This window comes from Panthera pardus, unplaced genomic scaffold (genome assembly GCF_024362965.1).
Source record: "Panthera pardus isolate Hobbes unplaced genomic scaffold, ASM2436296v1 HiC_scaffold_10, whole genome shotgun sequence".
NCBI lineage: Eukaryota > Metazoa > Chordata > Mammalia > Carnivora > Felidae > Panthera > Panthera pardus.
Window position 1 is genome coordinate 8,973,921 of NW_026526655.1, and position 20,949 is coordinate 8,994,869.

The 20,949-nt window shown below is 43.0% G+C and overlaps 1 long non-coding RNA gene across 1 annotated transcript in view; it reads left to right on the forward strand.

Annotated features, from left to right (window-relative positions):
- The first annotated feature begins 6,246 nt into the window (after positions 1-6,246).
- The window catches only part of LOC109264939 (uncharacterized), a 28,728-nt gene continuing 14,025 nt past the window's right edge, over positions 6,247-20,949 (forward strand). The window contains exon 1 of the long non-coding RNA XR_002078938.2: positions 6,247-6,555. This is a non-coding gene — a long non-coding RNA (uncharacterized LOC109264939). The remainder of the gene's footprint in view (positions 6,556-20,949) is intronic.

Here is a 20,949-nt window from a genome sequence, read left to right on the forward strand (position 1 = left end):
CATTGTTGGCGGGAATGCAAGCTGGTGCAGCCACTCTGGAAAACAGTATGGAGGTTTCTCAAAAAACTAAAAATAGAACTACCCTATGACCCAGCAATTGCACTACTAGGCATTTATCCAAGGGATACAGGTGTGCTGTTTCGAAGGGACACATGCACCTCCATGTTTATAGCAGCACTATCAACAATAGCCAAAGTGTGGAAAGAGCCCAAATGTCCATCGATGGATGAATGGATAAGGAAGATGTGGTATATATATATATATACAATGGAGTATTACTCGGCAATCAAAAAGAATGAAATCTTGCCATTGGCAACTACGTGGATGGAACTGGAGGGTATTATGCTAAGCGAAATTAGAGAAAGACAAATCATATGACTTTACTCATATGAAGACTTTAAGAGACAAAACAGATGAACATAAGGGAAGGGAAACAAAAATAACATAAAAACAGGGAGGGGGACAAAACAAAAGAGACTCATAAATACAGAGAACAAACTGAGGGTTACTGGAGGGGTTGTGGGAGGGGGGATGGGCTAAATGGGTAAGGGACATTAAGGAATCTACTGAAATCGTTGCTTCACTATATACTAACTAATTTGGGTGTAAATTTTAAAAAATAAAAAAATGAAGTTAAAAAAACAAAAACATGAAAAACAAAAAAGAAAAAACAAAACAAAACAAAACAAAAATCTGTCTTAAATTTATTTTAGGGGTAAGGACAAAAGGTAGCTACTCACCCTGAGACCATTCATCAAATCATCTATTTCACCTCACTAATTTGACATGCACCCTCACCATAATCTCTATTCCTTAGGCATTTGGGGGCTACTTCTGGACTTTCTGTTCTGTTTCAGAGATCAGTCCACTTCTGTACTGGTGTCAAACTGTTTTAATTACTGATGCTTTATAATGTTTTTAGATACAGTAAGTCTGATTTCTCCATTATTCTTTTAAAGAAACGTCCTGAATAATTTACATATTTATTTTAAAAACATAATTATGTAATAACTCAGCTGTATGAAAGTGTATGAAGAAAAATATAATGACACTCAGTTAAAAAAAATTAAATGTTGCTAGTAAGTTGAAAGTCCCTGGATCACTTTCCTCTCTTCCAGTAGTAATACATATTCAGACTCTAGTGTTTATTTAGCATTCCATAAGCTTATAATATTTTTAACTTTTCTCTCTATTTATCCCTGTAATTATATGCAGTATTGTAATTCATGTTTTAAATGTGCTTATTTGTTTTAGAAAATATGCACATTCCTAAACAAACCAACTAGTCAACTAGTCTACCCTGGTGTGATGATTAATCTTATGTGTCAATTTGGCTGGGCCAGAGTGCCTAGATGTTTGGTCAAATATGATTCTGGATGTTTCTGTGAGGATGTATTTGGATGAAATTAACAGTTAAGTTGGTAGACTTTGAGGAAAGGAGACTGCCCTCTGCAACATAGGTGGGCCTCATCCAATCACGTGAAGGCCTGAATAGAACTTGAGACTGACTTAACCCGAAGCAAGAAAGGCCTTCTTCCGACAGACAGGCTTTGAACTTGAACGGCAACATGGTTCTTCTCTGGGTCTTCAGACTGCCAATGCACCTTGCAGAGTTTGGACTTGCCAGCCTCCATAGTTGCATAGGAATGCCTTAAACTCTCCCTCTCTCTCTGTCTGTCTTTCTTGATTCTATTGGCTCTGTTTCTCTGGAGAACCCCAATATATCAGGTCCCTGGCCTTGGCAGCACGAAGAACTGATGGAAAGTTTAAATTCTATTCTTTTCCCTCTGTGGCCTCAATATCGTATTTTAAGGAAGAGCTCTCCTTTTACCAAGGGGAGGTGTGAAGCAGAAAGGTATCTTGGTCAAGCCTTTAAGAGTGAGTAGGAGACGCTTCTCCTATTGACCAAATAGTGCTTGGCACAGGGTGTATCCAGTCTATAGTCAGCAAAAAAAAGGCCTCTCTAGAAGCACCATGTCACAGAGGCAAGGCTCCTGCCACACTTTCAGCGACATTTTTCACCATCACATCCACAGAGCCACAGTTTCACAAATATCTTATCCTTATAACTGTCTAATTAGAGGCACTGTGTTAGTCTCCCATTGCTGCTGTAACAAATTACCACACATTTAGCAGTTTTTACCAACCCCAAGTTACTGTATAATCTTTTGGTCAGAAGTCCTAGCTGGGCTCAGTTTAGGGTGTCACAAGACCAAAATTAAGGTGTCAGCTAGCTGCATTCTTTAAAAAATTTTTATTTTAGAGAAAGAGAGAGAGAGTGCAAGTGGGGAAAGCAGCAGAGGGAGAGAGAGAGAGAGAGAGAGAGAGAGAGAGAGAGAATCTTAAGCAGGCTCCACGCTCAGCATGGGGTCTGACACTGGGCTCGATCCCATGACCCTGGGATTATGTCCTGAGCCAAAATCAAGAGTTGGATGCTCAACGGACTGAGCCACACAGGTTCCCCCTCACCTAGCTGCATTCTTATTGGGAGGCTCTGTAAAGAATCTGCTCTAAGCTCATTCAGTGTGTAGGCAGAACGCAGATCCTTGTGGTTGCAGGACTGAGGGTCTCATGTTCCCATTGGCTGTCAGCTGGAGGTGCTTCTCAGCTTCCAGAGCCCACCTGCCATTTCTGGACTTGTACCTCATCCCTCCATCTTCAAAGCCAACAATGGTGTAGCAGGTTTTCCTGCTTCTCTCTGCCTTCCTCTTCTGACTTTAAGGGCTTGCATGATTGTGTTGGGTCCTCCTGGATAATGCAAGATAACCTCCCTATTTTAAGGGCAGCTAATTAGTAGCCTTAATTACATCTTCAAAGTCTCTCTTTTACTCTGTAAAATAACATAACCATAGATACAACACCGGAGAGAGAAGGTCATGGGAGCCAAAATTACTGCAAGGACCATAGAGATTGGTTCCCAGACTAAAGGATCAGCCTGGTTCAAAAGTATGTTCCGATCTCATTTCTTGGGAGACAGAAAATTGCTTTCAATGTCCAGTTTTTCCCACTTGGAGGGATCAAGGATGATAGTTATCACCGTTACCCAGGCACTATTTATCAGGCAGTGGGGATACAGCAGAGAATGCAACAGGGGAAGCACCCATCACGGGGGCATAACTGAGCAAACCTATGACAATTATATGAGGACTCCAAGATACCATTGGGACAGGGTTACGGTATGTCTCAACCTACTATCAAGACATTACAACAGGATTTCAAATAAAAAATTAACTGAGACAAAGTGCAGGAAATGGTGTACACTCTAAGAAAGCTGCAGGAGGAAACTCCCATGAGGAGCTGCGTGGAGATCTGGCTTGAAGGAAGACTCGGAGGAGGCAGAAGAAGAGGTCCCAGGGTCTTCCATTCAGGGAAGCAAGGGTCAGGTAGGATACAGTAATGAGACAGCCGAGAAGGAGAATGGAGGGAAGAAAGTGGTGGACACAGAGTCAATGATGTAGGAGACAGAAGCATAAGGACAGAAAACCATGAGGCAAGAGGAATATTCCAATTCTAAAGGAAATTGCTATGAATATTCTTTAAGTCAAGTTTTCAGATGTTTTGGTAATATCAGTAGCCTCCAGCCATCAGAGGCGGGTGAGGGCTCAGAGCAGACCTACAATGCAACCTTGCTTTCCCCAGCAGAGGCTGTGGAAGTTTCCAGCTTCTTACAGCTTCTTCCCCACATGCCTGGCCTCTCCCTTCTCTGCTGGACAGATGTCTCTGCACTCTGGCTGGTCTGTAGGCAGAGGACTTGGGAGTTCCCAGCAGTTACTGTCCCCAGGAACACCCCACCAGCTCTCCGGAGCCAGTGCTGAATCATGGGTGACAATTTCTCAGAGTTCCCTGCAGGAAGGAGCCCCAGATGTCCTCTCCCTCAGGACCAGGCCACTTGCTGGAGTCTCTCCCTCCTCCATCTCACTCTCTCCATCACATTTGTGTCTTAGTCCGTGTCATAAGTAAATCACCTGTCCCCAGGTCCTTGCCCTTGTCCTGTGTGGGGGAGTCAAACCCTCACCTCTCCCTATGTTAGGTTGTTTGGTTGGGGCTCTTTAACAAAGAGATTGACAAGAGGAAAACAGTTGGTTAACTTGTGTAGCACACACCATGTGGGGAAAATCTCTATACAAAATAACCCAAAGCTGTGGCTAGAACCTGCTTTATTAGCATCTTCAACAAAGAACAAAAATCTGCAGAGAAATAACTAGACAAAGGAAAGCAGTTTTAGGCTCCCAAGGGGACTTTCTGTGGGAAGGGAAATATATGGAGGTCATGGATGGGGAAAGGTTTGTTTGCAGATTCCTCTAGTGCGGATAAGTCTATCTCCAGTATAAGAAGAATTCATATCTGGCCTTTAGGCCAAAAAGGGGAGGGTGGAAAAAGCTTTTTGTGGTTGCAACTTCTTAATTTCTTTGGCTTAAAATAAATTTTATGTTAAAGAGGTCTATTGGGGTGACATAGCTGGTTTCTTTCACCTGCTTCTGGGGAAACCTGAGCTAGCACCGGGGCCATGGGTCTCCTACTCCCCCCAAAACCTCTTGTATTGTAAGCGGATCTTAGAATCAATCCAGAGCAGGTCACAGAAGTCCAGGGAGGGGGTCCTATAGACCAGTTCTATGACTTCGACTTTTACTCTGAGCAAGGTAGGAACCCTTGGAGGGTTTTAAGCAAAGGGGTGGTAAAGACTCCCACCTTACAGGACCGTTCTAGCTCCAGGCAAAGTTGTTAAGTAGGCAGCACGCATTCAAAAAGGTTCAGCTGGGAGAGCCTGCTAGGTGATAGGCTTTGAGAATCCTCAGCTCTGAGATGGTACCTGAAGCTGTGAGGCCAGGTAAGATCTTGGAGAAATGAGCATAATTAGGAAAAGGATGAAGTCCAAGGATTGAACCCTGGGGCATGTTCTCATTTATGGGGAGGAACCAGCAAGAGACTGGGGAAAAGCACCTGGTGAGGTAGGAGGAAATCCAGGAAAGGGTCAATTCCTAGAAGTCAGGCACAAAACTCATTAGGCTATGGCCAGGGACTGATTTTGTTCAACAGTGCCAGGAGTTTGAGTTAGAGTAAAAATTCAGCAACATGGGGCACCTGCGTGGCTCAGTAGGTTGAATGTCTGACTCTTGATTTTGGCTCAGGTCATGATCCCAGGGTTATGGGATCGAGTGCTGCATGGAACTCTGTGCTGACAGCATGGAGTCTGCTTGAGATTCTCAGTCTCTCTCTCTGCCCCTCCCCAACTCATGCCCTCTCTCTCACTCACTCTCTGTCTCTTTCAAAAAAAAAAAAAATCAGCAACACAGTTTGCTCCTGACCTTGAAAAGTGCAGTGCTGGTGAGTGGTGAGGTGGGAGCCTTCCTGCACTGGCTCAAGAGAGAAGGGAGGACAGGACTTAGAGTGAATAGAAACCTTTTTTTGGAGCATTTTGCTGTAAAGGCATGACGAGAAATGGAGCACCAGTTGGAGGGGTGATGGGACAGAAAAAAGGCATTTTTAGAAGGGGAGAAACAGTTACGTTTTGATGCTGCTGGAAGAGACCCATCAAGTAAAAGACCTGATGATGCTATAGGTGGAGGGTAGAATTGCTGCATTGAGGATTTAAGAAGGAATGGGCTTCACTGCGCAAGTAGGAGGTGTGACTTAATCAAGGACATGATTATTGAATTATTGGTGGTAACTTTATAGGCAACGTAATAGAATATTACAAATGACAGCCCCGTTGTAAACACTATAACAACATGTCAAAAAGAAACAAAAAGTATAGATCAGAGTACCTCCCTCTACAGATGACTCCGCTCTGTTGGGATGATTTTGCACATGCAAATTTATGTCACGGCTCATGTATTGCCTCCTTTTTTTAAAAAATGAAATTTATTGTCAAATTGGTTTCTATACAACACACAGTGCTCATCCCAACAGGTGCCCTCCTCCATGCCCATCACCCACTTTCCCCTCCCTCCCACCCCCCTCCATCAACCCTTTATTCTCAGTTTTTAAGAGTCTCGAGAGGGAGGGAGGCAAACCATAAGAGACTCAAGTATTGCCTCCTTAAGGAAGCCTTCCCAACCTCCACAGCCTATCAAATCACCCTGTCTTATTTTCCTCAGAGCCTTGCTCACCTGCTGAAAATAGCTTGTTAATCAATCGACTAGTCGATCAACCAATCAATTAATTCTTTGATCTCCTCCTCCTAGAACATGTGCTCCGCAAGGGTTATCACCTTGACTGTTTAGTTTGCTGCTGTATTCGAAAACATAGTGGCTGGCCAGTGGTATACAGGCAGACCAACTCTCCAGAAAAAAATTCCAAACACCCAAAAACAACAAAACCCTGATTTGTAGCATTTGCTGATTCCTGTGTGTAAACATTCCTCTCATGGCCACTTTCAAGCTACTGATATGACGTCAGTGAATGAAGAGCTGGAAAGACAGGAGCAGGATGGGCTCTCATGAACCGGTTCAAGCCAGCTGCGAGATACTTGGCACAAGAGCCATGCTCAGTAAATAATGCTTGAGTGAAAGAATAAATGAATTATCATTAGCTTGAGCCATTATTCCATTAAAGGTAAGCCTCTCGATATTCCCAGAAGGTTTATACTTTTCCTGTTGTCTTTTAGTTCTTTGTGTCTGCTCTTTTTCTTCCCTAGGCATTCTGTATGTCTCCCTAACTGCCTTGCTGAAAACCTTCCATGATGCTGCTCATACCAAACTTTTACTGAGGGTTTAAGGCAGTGGAGGGCGAGGTCTGTCAGGTCCCAACCCTGGGAGCATCTTCCTATTTGTCTCTCTGCCCAGGGCTCCAGCTTGCAGGGTCAATGCCATATTTCTTCATTTTCCTCTCTATCAGCTACTTCTGTAGAAACTAAGTGTTTGCCTCCAAGCCATCTCTTTTTGGTTCCACCAAACTTAAGCTTGGAGACCATCTTTCTGTAGCCCCAAATTCACTGATGTGTCCCTTCACCACAAAGGACATCTCTCTATTTGGCACCTTCCAGCATCTTCGAGCATTGTGTTGCAGCAAGAGAAACTCTGCAGTTCTTTTTTTATAATGGGTGGGGTTAAATTTGTCAGCAGGACTGCTCTCGCTCCTCCTCCCCCGTCCTCAACAACTTTACCCATCTCAGAAGGCAAAGATGACTTCAATGAGGGCATTTTCTTCTTCACTGTGAAAGTCTTTTCTTACAAGAAGAAACAGTCTAAATGGGGAGAGACACTCGTAAAAGCTGTCCCTGGGGAATCACACTGAACTGGTTCTACAGCCTTGACTGCAGTGTTTGATGGTGTCTCTGGGGAGGGGCAGAGAGAGAGGGAGAGAGAGAATCCCAAGCAGTCTCCCCTCTCAGCATGGAGCCCAACTTGGGGCTTGATCTCACGACCACGAGATCATGACCTTGGCCAAAATTAAGAGTTGGATGCTTAACCAACTGAGCCACCCAGGCGCCCCCACACCAAGCACCCCCAAAGATGAACTTTTGAGTCCTCTTCTTGAGTGAAAACTCATCTGAGCAGGGCTGTGAAATGGTCATTTCTCTGGTCCCACCAGGATTTCCCTTTGGTTGTGTCCCAGTTTAGCGAATTCTCTTCGTGGGTCCTATGCAGATAGTGTCCTGCACTGTTCTGCCCTGTGTAGCTGCTTCCTGATACTGGAGACTCTGTCACTCGTTGGCAGGAGCGCTTGAGACTCGGTTTGAGGCTCCAAATGAAATCAAACTATTTTTCAACTGTGATGAAGAGTGTTTTGCTCCAAGGCTGTCTGCAAAATGACCTGTTGCCCATTATTTGTGAATTTGGGAATGATTCTTTTCTTTCCTTGTTGCATGGTTCTCTACCTCTCTTTAGCATTCTTTGCTAGCTGCCTTTGCATTTTCCCATTTTGTTAATTGTTCACCGGGGCTGCGGTGTGAAGGGATTTATAAGTGTGTTCCTTTCTTGTGATGAGTTTTCATTATACAACAATATTAAAGTCATTCAACTTCCTACATGACTCTTAAGCCTCTTCTCTAAGGTTAGCAGAATTTCTGTTTTATCACATTATAGCAAGTTATTAAAACCCTCTGGCAACTTTGTGAGCTGATTAAACATTCTTCAACTTTTCATTTCTACTCCAAACAACAATTAAAATAAAAATAGTGACAAAAAATAGTTACTATTTATTACTTACCATAGGCCAAGAATTCTGCTCTTTCCATGTTTTTTTTTTTTTAATTTAATTCTCAGAAAAACCCTAGACTTATTCGTATTTTAATATAAGGAAACAAACATAGAAAAGAATGTGCCCTAGGTCACTGAAAGTAAATGACAATTCTAGAAATCAAATCCAGGGCTGGCTGACTCCAAAGTCCTTGCTGGTAACCTTTCCACTAAATTTTGAGATCTGTCTCTTCTAAGGACAGTTGGAACCAAATAGTTTTCTGGGCTGAAGCAACTATGACAAAAGCCACAGTCACCTTCGTGGTGATGAAATTAACTCAAGGGCTGCGGCCCTTGGGTGGCTTAGTTGGTTAAGCATCCAACCAACTTAGTTGGTTAAGCATCCAGCTCAGGTCATGATCTCGCCGTTCGTGAGTTTGAACCCCACATTGGGCTCTCTGCTGTCAGCGCAGGGCCTGCTTTGGATCCTTTGTCTCCCTCTCTCTCTCCTCCTCCCCCCGTGCTCTCTCTCTCTCTCTCAAAAATAAACAATAAAAAAAAAAAAGAAATTAACTCAAGGACTAAGCCCTGCTCAATGGATGGAGGACATCTACCTTTAGATCTTTTGTGCTATAACAACTTGTATTTCGTTGATCAGTGCCTATTGAGGTTGCTTCTTTAAAGATTACTTACAAGAAGGGTGCCTGGGTGGCTCAGTTGGCTGAGCGTCCAACTTCAGCTCAGGTCATGATCTTGCGGTCCGTGAGTTCGAGCCCTGTGTTGGGCTCTGTGCTGACAGCTCAGAGCCTGGAGCCTGCTTTAGACTCTATGTCTCCCTCTCTCTCTGCTCCTCCCCCACTCATGCTCTATCTCTCTCTGTCTCTCAGAAATAAACCTTAACAAAAAATTAAGTTATTTACATGAAAGCCAAGAAATACCCAGCAATATGGAAGGTATTTGTTGTCCTCCATTAGGTGGTCCAAGATGACTAATGTTAGAGAAATGGACGTTGGATCCACCATGATGATGATGATAATGATGGTGGTGGCGGTGATTTTTTTGGTCTAGGTTTATTTCTTGACTCCATTACCAAAGTGTCAGATCTTGGATTTTCTTAGATGTTCTAGTTCCTCTGGAAAGTACAAAGAGCTATCTTTCCTGGTTACATTCAGTTTATAATTGAAAGATCTTTTTCTAAAATCAAACCATATTCCAGATGCATCTTCTTCTTTGGGAACTTGGTAGAAATACAAATTTTTGGCCCCACCCCTGCTCTCCTAGGAGCTCTCAACCACTGCCATGGCTTCAATGACTGTCAAATGTCTGTAGCCCAGACCTGCTTTCTGAGTTCTCAACCCAGTATATCTACCTTCCCAAATGACATCTCTACTTGGATATATCACCAACACCTCAAACTCAGCATCTTCATAAACATTTACGTTTCACCTTAAATGTCATCTTCTCATTGGACTTTGTTTGCTTTGGACTGATAACTCCTGCACTTTATTACAATTCCTTGTTTAAACTGCCTTCTCTGCCTCACCAGAGTTTGACGAGGGCAGGGATTGGATCTGTCTAGAGATGGCTCAGTTGTGAACACAGCGAATATTTGTTGAATGAATGAATGAAGGTTCTTGTATACTCTATACCAGGGTTATGGACTGAATTGAAGGACATTGGTAGGACATTGAAGCCCCAGCCCCCAATATGACTGTGTTTGGAGACAGGGTGCAAAGGAGGCAATAAAGGTTAAATGAAGTCATAAAGGGGGGCCTAAATTTGATAGGGCTGGTGGCCTTTTAAGAATAGGAAGAGATACTAGAGATCTCCCTCTCTCTTTATCTCCACACCTGTACACACGAAAGGCCATGTAAGGACACAGTGAGAAGGTGGCCATCTGTAATGCCAGGAAAAGAGCTCTCACCAGAAACCAAATTTGCTGGCACCTTGCTCATGGACTTCCAGCTTCCGAGACTGTGAGAAAATAAATATCTGTTGTCTAAGCCACCTAGTTGATGGTATTTTGTTACGGCAGTCTGAGGAGTCTAACACACCAGGGATTGACAAACTATGGCCCATGTACCAAATCCAGCCCACTGCCTATTTTGAAAGTTTTATCAAAACACAGCCACATGATTCGTTTTGTGTTGTCTGTAACTGCTTTTGTGCTACAGTGACTGAGTAGTTTCTACAGAGAGCTTCCGGTCCTGTGAAGTCTGAAATATTTACTATCTAGTCCTTTATAGAGCAGGTTTGCTCCAGGCCCACCCTAATGTGTCTCTACAAAGGCCAGGCAGACACTCTTCTGCATCTGGGATGCACACTGAGCCCTCTGGGATGCCAGCCTCGCCCAGTGGGACTTCACATGGTCCCACAGCTGGCATAAACATCCCTGAGACAAAGACAATGTTACAGGGGAAAAAGCCACCTATGGGCTTGGCTCAGAATTTATATAAACAAGCTTTGGCATTTGTATGAACAAAGGAGGAGGGAAATGCTCACAGCCAGAGGCCCCGGTTAATGTACACATTCTATTTCCTACATTGTCAAGAAAAATGAACACATCACTGGTTATTCTTTCAGTGGAGTGCTGGTTATGCACCTTTGGTTCAACTTTTATCCCCCCAGGTATTTTATAACTGTAAGAAGTAGAGGTTAACTGGCAGAGAGCCAATAATACCATAAATGATTCTTGCCGGAAAGTTTTGTAAATGAGTCTTGGCCATTGTAATGCAAATGGCTTCCGTCTGGGACAGTGCAGTTGATTCCCTCTAGTAGAAAAGATGGCCTCAGATACTTTCTCGCCCAGAAGGATAGTAACCAGTGTCACAGATATTAGTCAATTCTTTCCAGCATTCCTTCGACTTGACTGACATAAATCTCAGTTCTTTGAAATCTCCTTGGAACTAGTTTTCATATCTATTCATTAATTAATGAATTTAATAAAACCATGGGTACATGTTCGTTTTATATTTGCATGAAGTTGTTCCTGATATGTTGACAATTCTAACATAAGTACAACCGATTCACCCCTCCATGGATTCCTCTGAGGTTAGCTGTTCAGGAAAAGCCTCAAGCCATGCAGGGAAGGAAGGTGAGACCCAGTGGCACTTAGCAGGGGACAGGACGATGGAACACTGTGGTTCAAGTTAACCCTCTTCCAAAAGGCCGTAAGGAAAGAATACCGATAACAAACATTTGGAAGAAGTGATGGCATTTGTCCTGTAAAACGTTTAGGATTTATAAAGCATTCTTAATATTTGCGCTGGGGAGAAGTGGGTTAAAGATTTCTTAGTCACTTGGGAGTTTAACTTTCAGGACTCGTGGCCTGAAATTCGTTTGCAGTTTAGGGAGGTTGCTTTCTTCTTCGTAAGGCAGGGAAAACAGGTTGCTCTGGATGCTGTTGCACCTGCTCTAGATACTTGCTTGTCCCTGGCAGATGGTCTGCATGAATATGATTTCCTGGGTCCAGGGCTTCGATGCTGTCTTAGTCACGGCTGTCTGTCTGAGAAGACCCGCCCTGTCCTCTGCACGGGACCCCTCATGAATATACAAAGTGTTTGCTTCCTCCACTGGCTGCATGTTTCACAGAGAGAGCTCCCACTGGTAAGGAGGGCCCTCATCACGTCGCCTCTGATGTGGAGCCACTTCTCCACCACACATCATCTCTAGGGCAGTGGTCAGATGCTGTGCATTAGGTCTTGCTAGAAAATACGTGAGACGCTGCAAGGATGAAGTCCCCCCCCCCCCCCACCCGTGATGGTGTCCGCTTCATACAACCCGCTTCGCGTCTCCCCTCAGAAGACAGCTGTCTGGTGTGGTTATGCTCACCTTACTACTCCGCCCTTTCTTCTCTGTTCAAGCAACCATCGAGATTCTCCCTGCAGGAAGCACTCAGAGAATCTGTAGGGCAAGCCGGGGGGGGGGGGGAGCTTGCCAGGGGGAGCAGCTAACAGGCTCTGTGCTTTGGTGGAGGCTCCAGGTAGGTTTCCGGAAACCATCTCACTGCCCTGAAACTTCAGATACCTCCTTGCTCACTGTGTGAGTCCTTCGAGGGCAGCTCACTTCAGAGCATTCCAACCTAGGTGGGAAATCCAGAGGCCAGGGATCTCTAAGCCCACTGAAGATTCCAAAAACCTAGAAAAATGGACAGCTTACAAAAGGGTGGGAAAGAGTCAAAGACACAGGGCCTCCCTCACAATTTGAACTAAGACTTCTGTTGAGGTCAGGAAAACCATCTCATGCACCATTTCCTTATAGATTTCACTCTTATCCACAAAGACAGCGTGGACCTTCTAACCTTGATTTTGAGCTATTCGGTTAGAGGCTTGAGAAGAGAGTTCTATTTTTCCCTGATCGCCTACATCGTGAATTCAGAGTAAAAAGTACAAGACAGTTAAGGGGACTGTGCAATGGCAAGGTTCGGCCACCAGAGGGAAGTGTAGACTTTCTAGAGACTCTGGAGAGAGGAAAAGGGAACCATAAGAATACCGCCGGGAGGTGGCATGCAAATTGAAAATTAAGTTTCCCCTGCCCAAAATTAGAATACCCCCCCCCCCCCCGGTGTAGACTCTCTTTCTTTTCATTCTTCTCTGTACCTCCTGATAAGAACAGTTGCCCCCGAAGTCTGGAGCGGGTTCCTGAACGACCCCTTGACATCAGGTCCCTGATTAGTGAGGTCTTGTGGGGTGGGAGGTTAGGGGGAGGGGAGGTGGCCAAGGGCAACAGCCGGTGGACCAACTAGGTCAAAAGAAAGAACTAGTATCTGTAACTTCCGATATCCCGCCCCACCACTTGAGTCTTCTGTGGGGCCTTGCTTCAGGAGTGGAACTGCTTGGTCACATACTATTCTAATATAATTTTTTGAGCCACTAAGATGTTTTCCACAACGGCCGTACCACTTTGCGTTTCTTTCTTTCTTTTTTTTTTAAATATATGAAATTTATTGTCGAATTGGTTTCCATACACCACCCAGTGCTCATCCCAACAGGTGCCCTCTTCAATACCCATCACCCACCCTCCCTTCCCTCCCATTCCCCATCAACCCTCAGTTTGTTTTCAGTTTTTAAGAGTCTCTTATGCTTTGGCTCTCTCCCACTCTAACCTCTCTCTCTCTTTTTTTTTTCCTTCCCCTCCCCCATGGGTTCCTGTTAAGTTTCTCAGGATCCACATAAGAGTGAAAACATGGTTTCTGTCTTTCTCTGTATGGCTTATTTCACTTAGCATAACACTCTCCAGTTCCATCCACATTGCTACAAAAGGCCATATTTCATTCTTTCTCATTGCCACGTAGTACTCCATTGTGTATATAAACCACAATTTCTTTATCCATTCATCAGTTGATGGACATTTAGGCTCTTTCCATAATTTGGCTATTGTTGAGAGTGCTGCTATAAACATTGGGGTACAAGTGCCCCTATGCATCAGCACTCCTGGATCCCTTGGGTAAATTCCTAGCAGTGCTACTGCTGGGTCATAGGGTAGGTCTATTTTTAATTTTTTGAGGAACCTCCACACTGTTTTCCAGAGCGGCTGCACCAGTTTGCATTCCCACCAAGAGTGCAAGAGGGTTCCCGTTTCTCCACATCCTCTCCAGCATCTGTAGTCTCCTGATTTGTTTATTTTGGCCACTCTGACTGGCATGAGGTGATATCTCAGTGTGGTTTTGATTTGTATTTCCCTGATGAGGAGCGATGTTGAGCATCTTTTCATGTGCCTGTTGGCCATCGGAGGTCTTCTTTAGAGAAATGTCGATTCATGTTTTCTGCCCATTTCTTCACTGGATTATTTGCTTTTCGGGTGTGGAGTTTGGTGAGCTCTTTATAGATTTTGGATACGAGCCCTTTGTCTGATTTGTCATTTGCAAATATCTTTTCCCATTCCATTGGTTGCCTTTTAGTTTTGTTGATTGTTTCCTTTGCTGTGTAGAAGCTTTTTATCATCATGAGGTCCCAATAGTTCATTTTTGCTTTTAATTCCCTTGCCTTTGGGGATGTGTCAAGTAAGAAATTGCTGCGGCTGAGGTCAGAGAGGTCTTTTCCTGTTTTCTCCTCTAGGGTTTTGATGGTGTCCTGTCTTACATTCAGGTCCTTTATCCATTTTGAGTTTATTTTTGTGAATGGTGTGAGAAAGTGGTCTAGTTTCAACCTTCTGCATGTTACTGTCCAGTTCTCCCAGCACCATTTGTTAAAAAGACTGTCTTTTTTTTCCATTGGATATTCTTTCTTGCTTTGTCAAAGATTAGTTGGCCATACTTTTGTGGGTCTAGTTCTGGGGTTTCTAGTCTATTCTATTGGTCTATGTGTCTGTTTTTGTGCCAACACCATGCTGTCTTGATGATTACAGCTTTGTAGTAGAGGCTAAAGTCTGGGATTGTGATGCCTCCTGCTTTGGTCTTCTTCAAAATTACTTTGGCTATTCGGGGCCTTTTGTGGTTCCATATGAATTTTAGGATTGCTAGTTCTAGCTTCGAGAAGAATGCTGGTGCAATTTTGATTGGGATTGCATTGAATGTGTAGATAGCTTTGGGTAGTATTGACATTTTGACAATATTTATTCTTCCAACCCATGAGCACGGAATGTTTCTCCATTTCTTTATATCTTCTTCAATTTCCGTCATAAGCTTTCTATAGTTTTCAGCATACAGATCTTTTACGTCTTTGGTTAGATTTATTCCTAGGTATTTTATGCTTCTTGGTGCAATTGTGAATGGGATCAGTTTCTTTACTTGTCTTTCTGTTGCTTCATTATTAGTGTGTAAGAATGCAACTGATTTCTGTACATTGATTTTGTATCCTGCAACTTTGCTGAATTCATGTATCAGTTTTAGCAGACTTTTGGTGGAGCCTATCGGATTTTCCATGTATAATATCATGTCACCTGCAAAAAGTGAAAGCTTAACTTCATCTTTGCCAATTTTGATGCCTTTGATTTCCTTTTGTTGTCTGATTGCTGATGCTAGAACTTCCAACACTATGTTAAACAACAGCGGTGAGAGTGGACATCCCTGTTGTGTTCCTGATCTCAGGGAAAAAGCTCTCAGTTTTTCCCCATTGAGGATGATGTTAGCTGTGGGCTTTTCATAAATGGCTTTTATGATGTTTAAGTATGTTCCTTCTATCCCGACTTTCTCAAGGGTTTTTATTAAGAAAGGGTGCTGGATTTTGTCAAATGCTTTTTCTGCATCAATTGACAGGATCATATGGTTCTTATCTTTTCTTTTATTAATGTGATGTATCATGTTGATTGATTTGCAAATGTTGAACCAGCCCTGCATCCCAGGAATGAATCCCACTTGATCATGGTGAATAATTGTTTTTATATGCTGTTGAATTCGATTTGCTAGTATCTTATTGAGAATTTTTGCATCCATATTCATCAGGGATATTGGCCTGTAGTTCTCTTTTTTTACTGGGCCTCTGTCTGGTTTAGGAATCAAAGTAATACTGGCTTCATAGAATGAGTCTGGAAGTTTTCTTTCCCTTTCTATTTTTTGGAACAGCTTGAGAAGGATAGGTATTATCTCTGCTTTAAACGTCTGGTAGAACTCCCCTGGGAAGCCATCTGGTCCTGGACTCTTATTTGTTGGGAGATTTTTGATAACTGATTCAATTTCTTCTCTGGTTATGGGTCTGTTCAAGCTTTCTATTTCCTCCTTATTGAGTTTTGGAAGTGTGTGGGTGTTTAGGAATTTGTCCATTTCTTCCAGGTTGTCCAGTTTGTTGGCATATAGTTTTTCATAGTATTCCCTGATAATTGCTTGTATTTCTGAAGGATTGGTTGTAATAATTCCATTTTCATTCATAATTTTATCTATTTGGGTCATCTCCTTTTTCTTTTTGAGAAACCTAGCTAGAGGTTTATCAATTTTGTTTATTTTTTTCAAAAAACCAACTCTTGGGGCGCCTGGGTGGCTCAGTCAGTTAAGCGTCCGACTTCGGCTCAGGTCATGATCTCATGGTCCGTGAGTTTGAGCCCCGCATCAGGCTCTGTGCTGACAGCTCGGAGCCTGGTGCCTGCTTCAGATTCTGTGTCTCCCTCTCTCTCTGACCCTCCCCCATTCATGCTCTGTCTCTCTGTCTCAAAAATAAACATTAAATAAAATAAAATAAAATAAAAACAACTCTTGGTTTCATTGATCTGCTCTACAGTTTTTTTTAGATTTTATATTGTTTATTTCTGCTCTAATCTTTATTATTTCTCTTCTTCTGCTGGGTTTAGGGTGTCTTTGCTGTTCTGCTTCTATTTTCTTTAGGTGTTCTGTTAGATTTTGTATTTGGGATTTTTCTTGTTTCTTGAGATAGGCCTGGATTGCAATGTATTTCCTCTCAGGAAATTGGATTGTTGTATTTTCATTTTCGTTTGTTTCCATATATTTTTTAATTTCTTCTCTAATTGCCTGGTTGACCCATTCAGTCTTTAGTAGGGTGTTCTTTAACCTCCATGCTTTTGGAGGTTTTCCAGACTTTTTCCTGTGGTTGATTTCAAGCTTCATAGCATTGTGGTCTGAAAGTATGCATGGTATGATCTCAATTCTTGTATACTTATGAAGGACTGTTTTGTGACCCAGTATGTGATCTATCTTGGAGAATGTTCCGTGTGCACTCGAGAAGAAAGTATATTCTGTTGCTTTGGGATAAAGAGTTCTAAATATATCTGTCAAGTCCATCGGATCCAATGTATCATTCAGGGCCCTTGTTTCTTTATTGACCGTGTGTCTAGATGATCTATCCATTGTTGTAAGTGGGGTGTTAAAGTCCCCTACAATTACCACATTCTTATCAATAAGGTTGCTTATGTTTGTGAGTAATTGTTTTATATATTTGGGGGCTCCTGTATTCGGCACATAGACATTTATAATTGTTAGCTCTTCCTGATGGATAGACCCTGTAATTATTTTATAATGCCCTTCTTCATCTCTTGTTACAGCCTTTAATTTAAAGTCTAGTTTGTCTGATATAAGTATGGCTACTCCAGCTCTGTTTTGACTTCCAGTAGCATGATAAATAGTTCTCCATCCCCTCACTTTCAATCTGAAGGCGTCCTCAGGGCTAAAATGAGTCTCTTATAGACAGCAAATAGATGGGTCTTGTTTTTTTATCCATTCTGATACCCTATGTCTCTTGCTTGGCGCATTTAGTCCATTTACATTCAGTGTTATTATAGAAAGATATGAGTTTAGAGTCATTGTGATGTCCGTAGGTTTCATGCTTGTAGAGATGTCTCTGGTGCTTTGTCTCACAGGATCCCCCTTAGGATCTCTTGTAGGGCTGGTTTAGTGGTGATGAATTCCTTCAGTTTTTGTTTGTTTGGGAAGACCTCTATCTCACCTTCTATTCTAAATGACGGATTTGCTGGATAAAGGATTCTCGGCTGCATATTTTTTTCTGTTCATCACACTGAAGATTTCCTGCCATTCCTTTCTGGCCTGCCAAGTTTCAGTAGAGAGATCCGTCACGAGTCTTATCGGTCTCCCTTTATATGTTAGAGCACGTTTATCCCTAGCTGCTTTCAGAATTTTCTCTTTATCCTTGTATTTTGCCAGTTTCATTATGATATGTCGTGCAGATCAATTCAAGTTACGTCTGAAGGGAGTTCTCTATGCCTCTTGGATTTCAATGCCTTTTTCCTTCCCCAGATCAGGGAAGTTCTCAGCTATGATTTCTTCAAGTACACCTTCAGCACCTTTCCCTCTCTCTTCCTCCTCTGGAATACCAATTATGCGTAGATTATTTCTCTTTAGTGCATCACTTAGTTCTCTAATTTTCCCCTCATACTCCTGGATTTTTTTTATCTCTCTTTTTCTCAGCTTCCTCTTTTTCCATAATTTTATCTTCTAGTTCACCTATTCTCTCCTCTGCCTCTTCAATCCAAGCCGTGGTTGTCTCCATTTTATTTTGCAGCTCATTTATAGCATTTTTTAGCTCCTCCTGGCTGTTCCTCAGTCCCTTGATCTCTGTAGCAAGAGATTCTCTGCTGTCCTCTACACTGTTTTCAACCCCAGCAATTAATTTTATGACTATCATTCTAAATTCACTTTCTGTTATATCATTTAAATCCTTTTTGATCAGTTCATTAGCTGTTGTTATTTCCTGGAGATTCTTCTGAGGGGAATTCTTCCGTTTGGTCATTTTGGATAGTCCCTGGAGTGGTGAGGACCTGCAGGGCACTTCCCCTGTGCTGTGGTGCATAACTGGAGTTGGTGGGTGGGGCCGCAGTCAGACCTGATGTCTGCCCCCAGCCCACTGCTGGGGCCACAGTCAGACTGGTGTGTGCCTTCTCTTCCCCTCTCCTAGGGGCGGGATTCACTGTGGGGTGGCGTGGCCCGTCTGGGCTACTTGCACACTGCCAGGCTTGTGGTGATGGGGATCTGGTGTATTAGCTGGGGTGGATCGGCAAGGTGCACGGGGGTGGGAGGGGTAGGCTCAGCTCGCTTTTCCTTCGGAGATCCGCTCCGGGAGGGGCCCTGCGGCACCTGGAGGGAGTCAGACCCGCCACTGCCAGAGGTGTGGATCCACAGAAGCACAGTGTTGGGTGTTTGCATGGTGCAGGCAAGTTCCCTGGCAGGAACCGGTTCCCTTTTGGATTTTGGCTGGGGGATGGGCGAGGGAGATGGTGCTGGCGAGTGCCTTTGTTCCCTGCCAAGCTGCACTCTGTCATCCCGGGGCTCAACCACTCTCCCTCCCGTTGTCCTCCAGCCCTCCCGTTCTCCGAGCAGAGCTGTTAGCTTATAACCTTCCAGATGTCAAGTCCTGCTTGCTGTCGGAACACACGCCGTCCGGCCCCTCCACTTTTGCCAGCCAGACTCGGGGGCTCTGCTTGGCCGGCGAGCCGCCCCTCCGCCCCGGCTCCCTCCCGCCAGTCCGTGCAGCGCGCACCGCCTCGCAGCCCTTCCTACCCTCTTCCGTGGGCCTCTCGTCTGCGCTTGGCTCCGGAGACTCCGTTCTGCTAGTCTTCTGGCGGTTTTCTGGGTTATTTAGGCAGGTGTAGGTGGAATCTAAGTGATCAGCAGGACGCGCGGTGAGCCCAGAGTCCTCCTACACCACCATCTTCCTTCTACCTCTAAACTCCCACTTTGCGTTTCTATCAACAAGTGAGGATTCCGTTTTCTCCACATCCTCACCAATACTTGTTATTTTCTGTGTGTGGCTCTTTAAAAAATTTTTTTAGTATAGCCATCCTAGTAGGTATGAAGTGACATCTCATTATGGTTTTGGTTTACATTTGCATAATTATTAATGATGTTGAGCATCTTTTCATGTGTTTATTGATCATTTGCATATCTTCTCTGGAGAAATGTCTACTCATTTGCCTGTTTTGAGTTCTTTGTGCTTTGCTGTTGTTGTGAAGCTTTAGAAGTTCTTTATATATTTTGAATACTAATCCCTTACCAGATATGTGATTTGCAAGTATTTTCCCTCCATTTTGCAGGTCGTCTCTTCATTTTCTTTTTTTCTTTTTTATTCTTTAAAAGTATTCTTTTTTAAATTAAAGTATACTTGACATACAATAGTAAATTAGTTTCAGGAGTGCAACATAGCGGTTTGACATCTTTATACATGATGAAATGCTCACCATGGTAAGAGTAGTTACTGTCACTTTACAAAGTTATTATAATGTTATTGGCTATATTCTCTATGCTATACTTTATATCTTCATGACTTATTTATTCTATAATGGGAAGTTTGTGTTTCTTAATTCCCTTCATCTGTTTTGCTCGTCCCCACCCTCACCCCCCTCTGGCAACCACCAGTTTGTTTTCTGTATTTATGAGTCTGTTTTTGTTTTGTTTTGCTTGTTCATTTGTTTTGTTTCTTAGGTTCCACATATAAGTGAAATCATCTTATACTTGTCTTTCTCTGTCTGACTTATTTTAATCAATGTAATACCCTCCAGGTCCATCCATGTTGTTGCAAATGGCAAGATTTCCTTCTTTTTTGTGATAATTTTTTCTATTTATTTTGAGAGAGAGAGAGAGAGACAGACAGACAGACAGAAAGTGAGTGGCAGAAGAGCAGAGAGAGAGGGAGACACAGAATCTGAAGCAGATTCCAGGCTCTGAGCTGTCAGCATACAGCCTGACATGGGGCTTAAACCCATGAACCATGAGATCGTGACCTGAGCCGAAGTCAGATGCTTAACTGACTGAGCCACCCAGGTGCCCCTTGATTTCCTTCTTTTTTATGGCTGAGTAATATACCATTGAATATATTCCATTGTATATACACCACATCTTCTTTATCCGTTCATCTATTGGTGGACAGTTAGGTTGCTTCCATATCTTGGCTGTTGCAAATAAGGCCGCAGTGACATAATGGTGCATGTATCTTCTTGAACTAATGCTCTTGTTTTCTTCGTGTAAATACCCAGAAGTGGAATTGCTGTATCATACGGTCGTTCTATTTTTAATTCTTTGAGGAACCTCTATATTCTAGAGTGGCTGCTCCAGTTTGCATTCCCACCAACAGTGCAAGCAGGTTCCTTTTTCTCCACAACCTCACCAACACTTGTTATTTCTTGTCTTTTTGATACTGACCATTCTAACAGGTGTGAGGTGATATCTTGTTGTGATTTTGATTTGCTTTTCCTTGATGATTAGTGATTTTGAGCATCTTTTCATGTGTCTATTGACCATCTATATGTTTTCTTTAGGAAAAGGTCTATTCAGGTCCTCTGCCCATTTTTAAATTGGATTTTTTTTTTGGTGTTGAGTTGTATGAGCTCTTTATATATTTTGGACATTAACCTCTTATTGGATATATAATTTGCAAATACCTTCTCCCATTCAGCAGGTTGCGTTTTCATTTTATTGATGGTTTCCCTCACTGTG